At 31.5% G+C, this 9,348-nt stretch overlaps 2 long non-coding RNA genes across 2 annotated transcripts; both read right to left on the bottom strand.

The window, feature by feature from the left end:
- Nucleotides 1–2,598: 2,598 nt before the first annotated feature.
- LOC128280725 (uncharacterized) lies at nt 2,599–3,690 on the bottom strand. Its single transcript, XR_008270850.1, has 2 exons — nt 3,649–3,690; nt 2,599–2,819 (listed from the first exon to the last, which is right to left on the bottom strand). It is a non-coding gene; the product is annotated as an uncharacterized LOC128280725 (long non-coding RNA).
- A 587-nt stretch (nt 3,691–4,277) lies between these two features.
- Nucleotides 4,278–6,821, bottom strand: LOC128280542 (uncharacterized). Its single transcript, XR_008270635.1, has 4 exons — nt 6,715–6,821; nt 6,118–6,201; nt 5,503–5,583; nt 4,278–4,652 (listed from the first exon to the last, which is right to left on the bottom strand). It is a non-coding gene; the product is annotated as an uncharacterized LOC128280542 (long non-coding RNA).
- Nucleotides 6,822–9,348: the final 2,527 nt, after the last annotated feature.

Raw genomic sequence — 9,348 nt, 5'->3', positions numbered from 1 at the left:
TCCTATTACAATTTCATTCACAAGATTAATTATCATTTTCATAATCTCCTCAATTCAAAGCTTGTACAGTTTATGTACATACCTGTACCTTTCCATATCAAACTCATACTCATCCATATTTTTGACATACTCGTTGAACCATTCAGTATATTATTGGATATTCAGAAAACTTGTACAACAAGTGCCAAATAGATAATTGAAACTATTTCGATCTTGCACACTAAGTGCCAATATAGATATAGCCGTAGCTATCTTATTTACGCACATTAAGTGCCAACATATATATAGCTCAAGCTATTTCAGTCTCATACACTGAGTGTTAATGTATAAAAATATAGTCGAAACTATTCTCAATCTCGCACACAAAGTGCACATATTTAGCCAAATTGTTGTCAAACACAACTGTAGTCTCGTATATACAATTTATACAATATCAAAGCATAATTATAACAGTGCCTATCACATACGAACTTGCCTCGGATGCTAAAATAACGAATCAAGTTAGTTATTTCGTAACTTTATTCTTTCCCTGATCTAAGTCCGTATTTCTCCTTTCTTGATCTAAATATATTCAAAATTAACTTATTTAATCATCTATTCATTCAATTCAATCCAAAATATACATTAGGGCTATTTTACACATTTGCCCCTAACTTTCACATTTTCACAATTTAGTCCTTATTTCATAAAGTCACAAATTAATGAAATTCCAAATATACCCATGCTAGCTGGATTACCTTATGCCCCTAGCAACCCATATATTTCATTTATTTCACATTTTAACCACTAACTTACACATTTTTCAATTTAATCCCTATTTTGAATTCTCACCAAAAATTACTTAACAAAACTTGTATATCTATCAACAAGCATTCATAATCTATCAAGAAACTTCAAAATACACATGTATTCATCAATGACATCATTAAAAATCTTTAATAGTTTTGCAAATTAGTCCCTAGGCTAGCTAGAACTAGTTGCAACGATCACAGAAACATAAAAATCATTATAAACGGGTTAAAAATCGTACCTTAATTGATAGAATTGAAATTGCCGAACCCTAGCCCCTTTTTTCTCCAAGAATCAGTTTTATTTTCTCTTTTTGAGAAGATGAATACAAATTATGCATTTTTTTTATTTAATTAACTTTTATTAACCAAATTACTAAATTAACTTTAATGAACATTAATAATTTCAAATTTACCAAGCCACTATCATCCACTATCATGTTAATGGTCTAATTACCACTTAACGACCTTAACTTAAAGGTTCTATAGCTGTTAGATATCTTTAGCTATTAGAACTCAAGTTTTATGCTTTACATGATTTAGTCATTTTTATCAAATTGACTAACCAAACAATAAAATTATTTCACGAAACTTTCACACATACATACTATCATGCTGTAAACACTTGAAATAATATTAAAATAAATTTTCAACCTCAGATTTTTGGTTCTGAAACCACTAATTCGATTTGACTAAAAATGGGTTGTTACAATACCAATAGCTCATTTTATTTTCTAAATGCACAAAGACAATTCCTAAAATCGGGGCGTGACCACTCTCGGTTCACAACTAACCTAATTTTTGGGATGTGACACTTTTTCTCTCCTAATTTCTTTGTTCTTTACTCTCTTTTATCTTTATTTCACAACAAGTTACCAACATGATACTCAATTCGCTTCCAAAATTTTCTAGCCTTCTTCTTCTTAAGAAAAATGTTTGGAAAAATATATATTTCCCAAACTCAACCAAGATCGTAACAGGCCTTAAAAGCTAGATTTGTAACACCCTAAACTCGTATCTATCACCGGAACAGGGTTATTGAGCATTACCGGACTTATAACTCAATCAATCAAACATTTCATGCACATGTCTCAATCCATTCAAAAACCATTAATAAACGTTCATATGGTATCTAATACGAGCCCTCAAGTCCTAAAATAATCATTACAATTAGTTTGGGGCTAATCTGGGTATTTAAGAAATTTTACGGAAAACGTATATATTTTTCAAAGAAACAGGGGGCACACGCCTATGTCCCAAGTCGTGTGGGCGTTCGAGATGAGACACACGGACGTGTCCCAGCCCGTGTCCTTACCCATATAACTATTTGACTTGAGTCACAGGCTAGCCACACGCCTATGTATTAGGCCGCGTGGACAATTTAATTTTCATATTTTAGGTGTAGGGGACACACAGCCAAACCATACGTCTGTGCGCATGGCCGTGTGTCACACATAGCTGAGGCAGACACCCGTGTGGATGAAAATAGGTCATTTTCAGTCTAGTTTTCTCACCCAATTGGTCTTTCACCTACATAACATCCAAGCACATATACAAGCCAATTAATAATTCTCAAATCAATGCCAACACCAAGTTTTATACATGATATGTCATGACATTTACTCAAACACTCAACTTTCTCATTTTATCACATACTTGCTTAAATATATTTATACTTAATGTACCAATTCAACAAGTTCAAGCATACATACATATCAAGCAATTGCCAAGTCTCATATATATATATATACATTCATCAAATATGCTATCAAATAGACAATCTAGATAGATCACTAAACTGACCAATTCATTTAAACAAACATTACTTTCAATATAGCATAAGATGTCAACAAGGTATTTACAATTGTATACATTTACAAAAACTAGCACCCTAAAGCTCACTAACAAAAAAGACACTATCATTGAATTTGTATCCTAGATACTTGCCAAAACACACACAAAAAAAATCACCAACATTAAGTACGGGATTCTCACAGGATGCGGAGTCCAATTCTACCGGATATATCTAACCTGCAACATGTAAATCAATATATCATTAATAAGTTCCATTTATTATCTAAACACAATTCCAATCTCTCTTAATATGAAATTCTAACATAGCCAAATAAGATTTCAATTCTCTAAAGAATTCCACTAACTTTATCATGAGATCAATTAGCGATGTGGCACTTAGTGCCTAGAGGTAAACCGAAAAAAAAGGTGTTGCACCCAGCACTAGTCGGATGAACTGATGGTAATGAATGTGAGCCCAGTTCGGGTTGGATAACCCAACAATATTTTGCACCCAGTTCTAGTTGGATATACCTATGGTAATAATTGTGAGCACAACTCTAGTAGGATAAACCAACAGTGATTGTGCCCAGTGCTAGTTGGATAAACTAATGGTTGTGTGCCCAGCACTAGTCAGACAAGTTGACAAAGATTATGACCTAGCGCTAGTTGAAAGTATCAACAATTGTATGATTATTTACTTCCATAAATTTTTCATTTATTTTCTTATCATTAATTCCATAATACGCATACATTTTATATCAAGAGCTAATTTATCATTAATCAACTTAAATACTAATTAGAAGAAAAATTAAGTTTGAGTACATGAACTTTGTAACACCCCTTACCCGTATCGAAATCCGGGATAGGGTTCGAGGCGTTACTGGTCTTTAACACAAGTACATATACCAAATCGGGCCACAAAATTTTCGTTCAAATCAATTTCATTCATACATATGCAAATTGTCCCTTATATGGGCCTACGAGGCCTCAAACATATAATGAAGGTGGTTCGGGACTAAATCGAGAACTTTAGAAAACTTTAGGATAACTTAGAAAATTTTCATACCTTGGAGAGTCACATGCCCGTGTGGGTAGGCTGTATGGCCTCACACGCTAGTATGGCTTGGGAAACGCCTGTGTCCTCAGCCCGTGTAACTCTCTGACTATGACGCCATCAATCAAATAAGGTTACACGGCCAAGTCACACACTCATGTGCTTCGGCCGCGTGGCGAATTAAATTCCAAAAATTAAGTGCAAACTTCACACAGCCTGGGTACACGTTCATGTCCTAAGGTCGTGTCCTTCACATGGTCGAGACACACAGCCGTGTCTCTGCCCGTGTGTTTACTACTGGGCATTCTGTTTTGCAAAATTAGGGTACAGGGGACACACGGCCAAATCACACGCCCATGGGGAAGACCGTGTGTCACACACGGCCAAGACACATACCCGTGTGTCTAACCGTGTGGACAATTTTTAGGCTATTTTCCAAGCCATTTGCCACCTTTAAACACTCACATACTCAATCCTACTTCATAGCATGCAACATGGCACATTTAGCTACACAAGCATTCACTATCATGATTAATCCCTATCTTTATAATGTAGACATATCAATACTCCCAACATTATACTTCCATATGACATTCCACACCAATTTCATATTATATCATCTTAATAATTCTTCTTTCGAGTTACTCAATTATACCATAAATATGGTCATACCTATTAGTCCTCATTCATTTGCTTAACACATATGCCATTCATCTTACATATCATCCACAAGCAACCAAAACCACATCATAAGATAAACACATTTGCATGCATGCACCAATAATTAGGGTTACAACCCAAATAATCAATATGATTCACCTCTCATGGCCATATACAAAATAATCATAATACCATAATGAGCCAACCCATTTGGCTAACCAATATGACACATAACAAAAGACCAAATCCCTATACATGCCATATCCAAAATAATAAAGCTAACTATACCCAAATGTTCAATTGATAGTGTGATCGAGCCTCTAATGTTCTTCGATCCCCGAGCTAGCTTGGTGAAACTATAAGAGATGGAAAAGAAAGGGGGTAAGCATAAAGCTTAGTAAGTTCACATGCAAATAAAATGCAACTTAAACAAACACTAACCATACATTTAACATAATGAGCATAACCTTGCACATTATCAAAACTCTTAAACTTATTCTTCATATACATATACACATATTCTTACCACAAGTTCATCATGTCTCATGTCATTCTCATAAGTTCAATGTACATACCTGTGCCACTTGCACATGATAACATACTTTTTTGTCTTTGACGTAATCATCAAGATTACTTATTGAAGTTCCTTTAGAACTACCTGTTGCACACTTGGAATACTATCGGATACATCAAAAGTTTGCACCTAAGTTCCTTATATTTAGCCAATGCTACTTCATATCTCAGATCACATGTTGCTCATTTACCAGTTACTCACGAGTCAATAACATATACGAAACCAATACCTGGATGCCAAAACATGTGCCACATATATCACAAACTCAGACCACAACTCAACGAGTTCAGATGTCACATATATCATGAACTTAGACCACAACTCAATGAGTTCAGATTACATAATTTCTAGTGACATGTCACTTGTATGCTAACTATTCCTAAGGTTCAAATGGGATTCTTTGATATTCCATTTTTGTCAAACTTGCTCGTAACGTCGATTTCAATGCTCACAGCACCAATCACATACTCATGGAATAATCAAGCATACTAATAATAATAATAAAGTCTTAACATTCACTTGATATCAAAGCAATAGAAATATAACAAAACATTTTATATAAACTTACCATACATGTAATATTAAAGCATTTAAAGTATGGTACATGTTGCATTATTTGCAAATGAACTTACCTCAGTACAAAAATGATAGAAATGAGTTTAATCCGCGTAAACCATGTTTTTCTCCCGATCAAGACCCTAATCACGTTTTTCCTAATCAATAATACCAAATTTAACTTGTTCAATACATACATTGGTCAAATCAACCCATAACACATACTTTGATAAAATTACTATTTTACCCTCAACTATGGAGAGCATGAAATTGTCGGCTAGCACTCGGAGAAGATGGACAAGATTTTCACTTCATTTTCCTTTTTTATTCTTTTATTTACCAAATGGCAAAAATGCCCTTAAATCCTTTTTTTCAAAATTTCCCTATTCATGCCCATTTTTGTCCAAAATTTTAGAACTTGGTCAAATTTCCATTTAAGGACCTCTAATTAATAATCCAATGCAATTTCATGCTTAAAGCTTCTAGAACACAATTTTTACAACTTATTCAAGTTTGTCCCTAAAGTCAAACATGGTATCTTAGGCATAGAATTTCTTTATGAAAATTTCACACAAACATGCAATCATGTCATGGACCATCAAACAATCATAAAATAATTATTTCTATTTCAGATTTATGGTCTCGAAACTATTGTTTCGACTAGACCCTAATTCGAGATGTTACAAACTTACCTTAACAAAATAGTCGTAATATTATGGCCGTTAGCTACTCCGTTACTTTCGTTTTTCCACAGTTCACGTCTGATTGATTCGTTCCTTAACCAAAATTTATAATTTCATTATCAAACCCCAAAAATCCTAAATTAAACAAAAATCATACTTTGCTAAATTTATTCATAGCATTTAACTAATTTCTAGTTATTGCTAATCAATTTCAAATCACAAAATAATTTATATACTTAATGGACTTAGTAAATAGGTCCCCAAATTTTCCAGCATACGAATAGTCCACTAAAACAGTCCCTATACTCCGCCAATCTAACAATTTTAGCTATGTATTTTAAATTTATAACATTTTACTCCTTAGGAATTATTATCAATAAAATCACCACACAATATGACCAACTTAGTCCACAAGATTTATACTCTAATCATCATCTTAAAGACATTTCATATTCAACAAAATAACATCAAACCTTTGAATTTCTTATCCATGGAAACTTCCAAAATTTCTATTCACATTCAAAATTTTAGCATGGGTAAACTAATTTCTAACATTAACACACAAAAACTATAATTTTCATGTCAAAACAATAAAAAATCACTTACCAATTTAAGCATGCAACTCAAACTCCATGGCCGAATGAACCCTTTCCCCTTTACCTTTTTCCTTTCTTCTTTTCGACAAGAAGAAACAATTCTAACTACTCTCCCTTATTTATTTATTTTCTCTACTAACTATATGACTTACCTATTATTATAATTATTATTATTATTATTATTATTATTATTATTATTATTATTATTATTTTATTCTTTACCTAAATTTTCTTTTCTAGCATATTTCATACATAAAATATTAAATAGCATAAGTTAAAACCGTCCACCATCATATACGCTTCTATTTTATGGCTATTTACTTGATAAGTCCTTTATACTAATTCTATATTAAAATTTAGTAGCAATTCCCACTTTTATTTATTATTTATTTTAGTTCCTTTTTTTAATTAACATTCAATTCACTTTTAAAGTTACTCCCAAAAATATAAGAATAATATTTTTGGGTCCAATTCACGAAGGCAGGTTCCCGGAAACATATTTTCCGACACCTCTGATTTACGGGATTTACAAGATTCTTCTTCTTTAACCATCTAGGCACACAATTATCACTATTGTTTTGCGTCAAGTATTTTATAAAACCAATAGCAATGGAGAGAAGAATAAAAAAGAAAACCACCAAAAGCAAAACTTGAACCCGCACCCTTTAAAAGTAATAAAATGGCTTTTAACCACTCAAGAACATAAACAATTTTGAAATTTTAATGTTAAGAAATTTATATAAACGAATATATTTATCTATTTCTTGTCACATAGAAGAAAAGAAAGGCAAAATTGTTGGAAAAAGACTCGAAGTTGTGCAGAGATTTACAGGAAGTTTCTTTTATTTAATGTTTCATATTTGATTAATTTCTTTTTTTTAATTAATTCATGATTAGTTATAACTATTTTTATTAACTTATTTTATTTCCATGTTGTTTTAGGCATGGTGAAAATCTTGGTTTCGAGAGAGAAGTAGGGCAAGACAAAAAAGAAGAAAAAAACTTTGTACTTCGTAGGGATTGAACTTGCAAACACTGGGAAAAGAATTAAACACTCCCCAACTACTTGAATACAAAGACTTATTTTGATAATGCTACTCAAAGAAAACTATAAAGCACGCATCTGGGTTGCCGGAGGAGGACCAAATTTCATTAAAAAAAATTATTATAGAGAGATTCAAACTTGCGTCCCTGACACACATTAATGACTTTTGCCACTTAAGTATTGAAAAATATTTAAATTTGATATGCTAAGAGATTTAGATAAATCGTATCTGAATATATTGATATATATAATGATAAACTGTATCTAAAAAATTCTTTGATTCTTTAAATATATATTAATTTCCAACTCAAAGATAAAACATTTGTGATATTGATTCCTTAAAATAATGAATCTATTGGGACGTTTAGAAATTCGTCCTACTAGATTTGTTACATTCCCCGAAATGAATGTAAGTATAAAAATTTAAGGAGATAATCTTAGACGTGATAATTGAAATAATAATAACCACTAGAAGTGGAAACATAACGATAAATAAGTGAACAATGAGAGTTCTCAAGATAACCCCTCAAAGGGTAGAGATACCTTATTTTATCAATGTGATATGAAACTTTGTTGAAAACTCCAAAAGAGCAAATATATCAAAATTTCGTAGAACAGAATTATTTAAAAGCTTCATAAGAGCTAATATATCAATATTTGAACGAACAAAATTTGTGATTGTTAATGTTTTGGTTTTAAAAGATAATATTTATTGTAATGGATCTCATATTGATATTATGAATGAGGAAAATTAATTAAAATTTATATGAATTGCTCTTACTATGAATATCCATTTATTTTGATTTTAAAAGGATAAATAAATATCGATTATTGAATTCATGATACTTATGCTAAAAGACTTGATTGATTGTTAAATTAATTGTGATTATCTCCATTGTCTTCATTTGTCATTATCCCCGTGAAGGGTTGAAAAGAAGAATATTTGAATGTGAAAGATCCACTTAAATTGTGAAATAATTTAAAATAAAGATATGACCATTAAAATATGGTGATTTTATGATTGGATGCACCTGAAGTTGCAAAAATCTAAAATTGTAAGTTAGTTTAACTGTAAAATATTGAGGATGAGTTCTCAATTAAAATTATGTGGGAGAATATTACTAATCAGACCTTGATAATGAAAACTTTTTCAACTTTTCATGATTCAAATGTGTTTTTACAACAACAATATTGTGAAAAAGGTTTAAAATATCTTCTAAATTAATATCATATTTTACTTGTGGTTGGACAAAATAAAGAGCTATTAAATGAAAAAAATTGTATCGCCCATCCTACTTCTAAGTTTTCTAGTTTATTCAATTTACTCCAAAATTTACAATTTAGTCCCTAAACCTAAAATTCACCACTTTGCATTTCAATTAATCACTCATTCAATAGTTTAATTAATACCCATTGAAAAATTAACACAACCAATCAATTCCATGCTATAATCAAATAAAAAGATAAATGAAATGAAAAGGTTTAGAAACACTTAGGATAATTTGTTAAGATTCTTGATTTGGTGCGATGAAAATGCTTCAATCCACCAACAAATGAAAGCCCGAATGATAAGACGTTCAATTGGATAAAAGAGAAACA

Source organism: Gossypium arboreum, chromosome 9 (assembly GCF_025698485.1).
Source record: "Gossypium arboreum isolate Shixiya-1 chromosome 9, ASM2569848v2, whole genome shotgun sequence".
Classification (NCBI taxonomy): domain Eukaryota; kingdom Viridiplantae; phylum Streptophyta; class Magnoliopsida; order Malvales; family Malvaceae; genus Gossypium; species Gossypium arboreum.
This window is presented reverse-complemented; position numbering and strand designations above follow the sequence as displayed.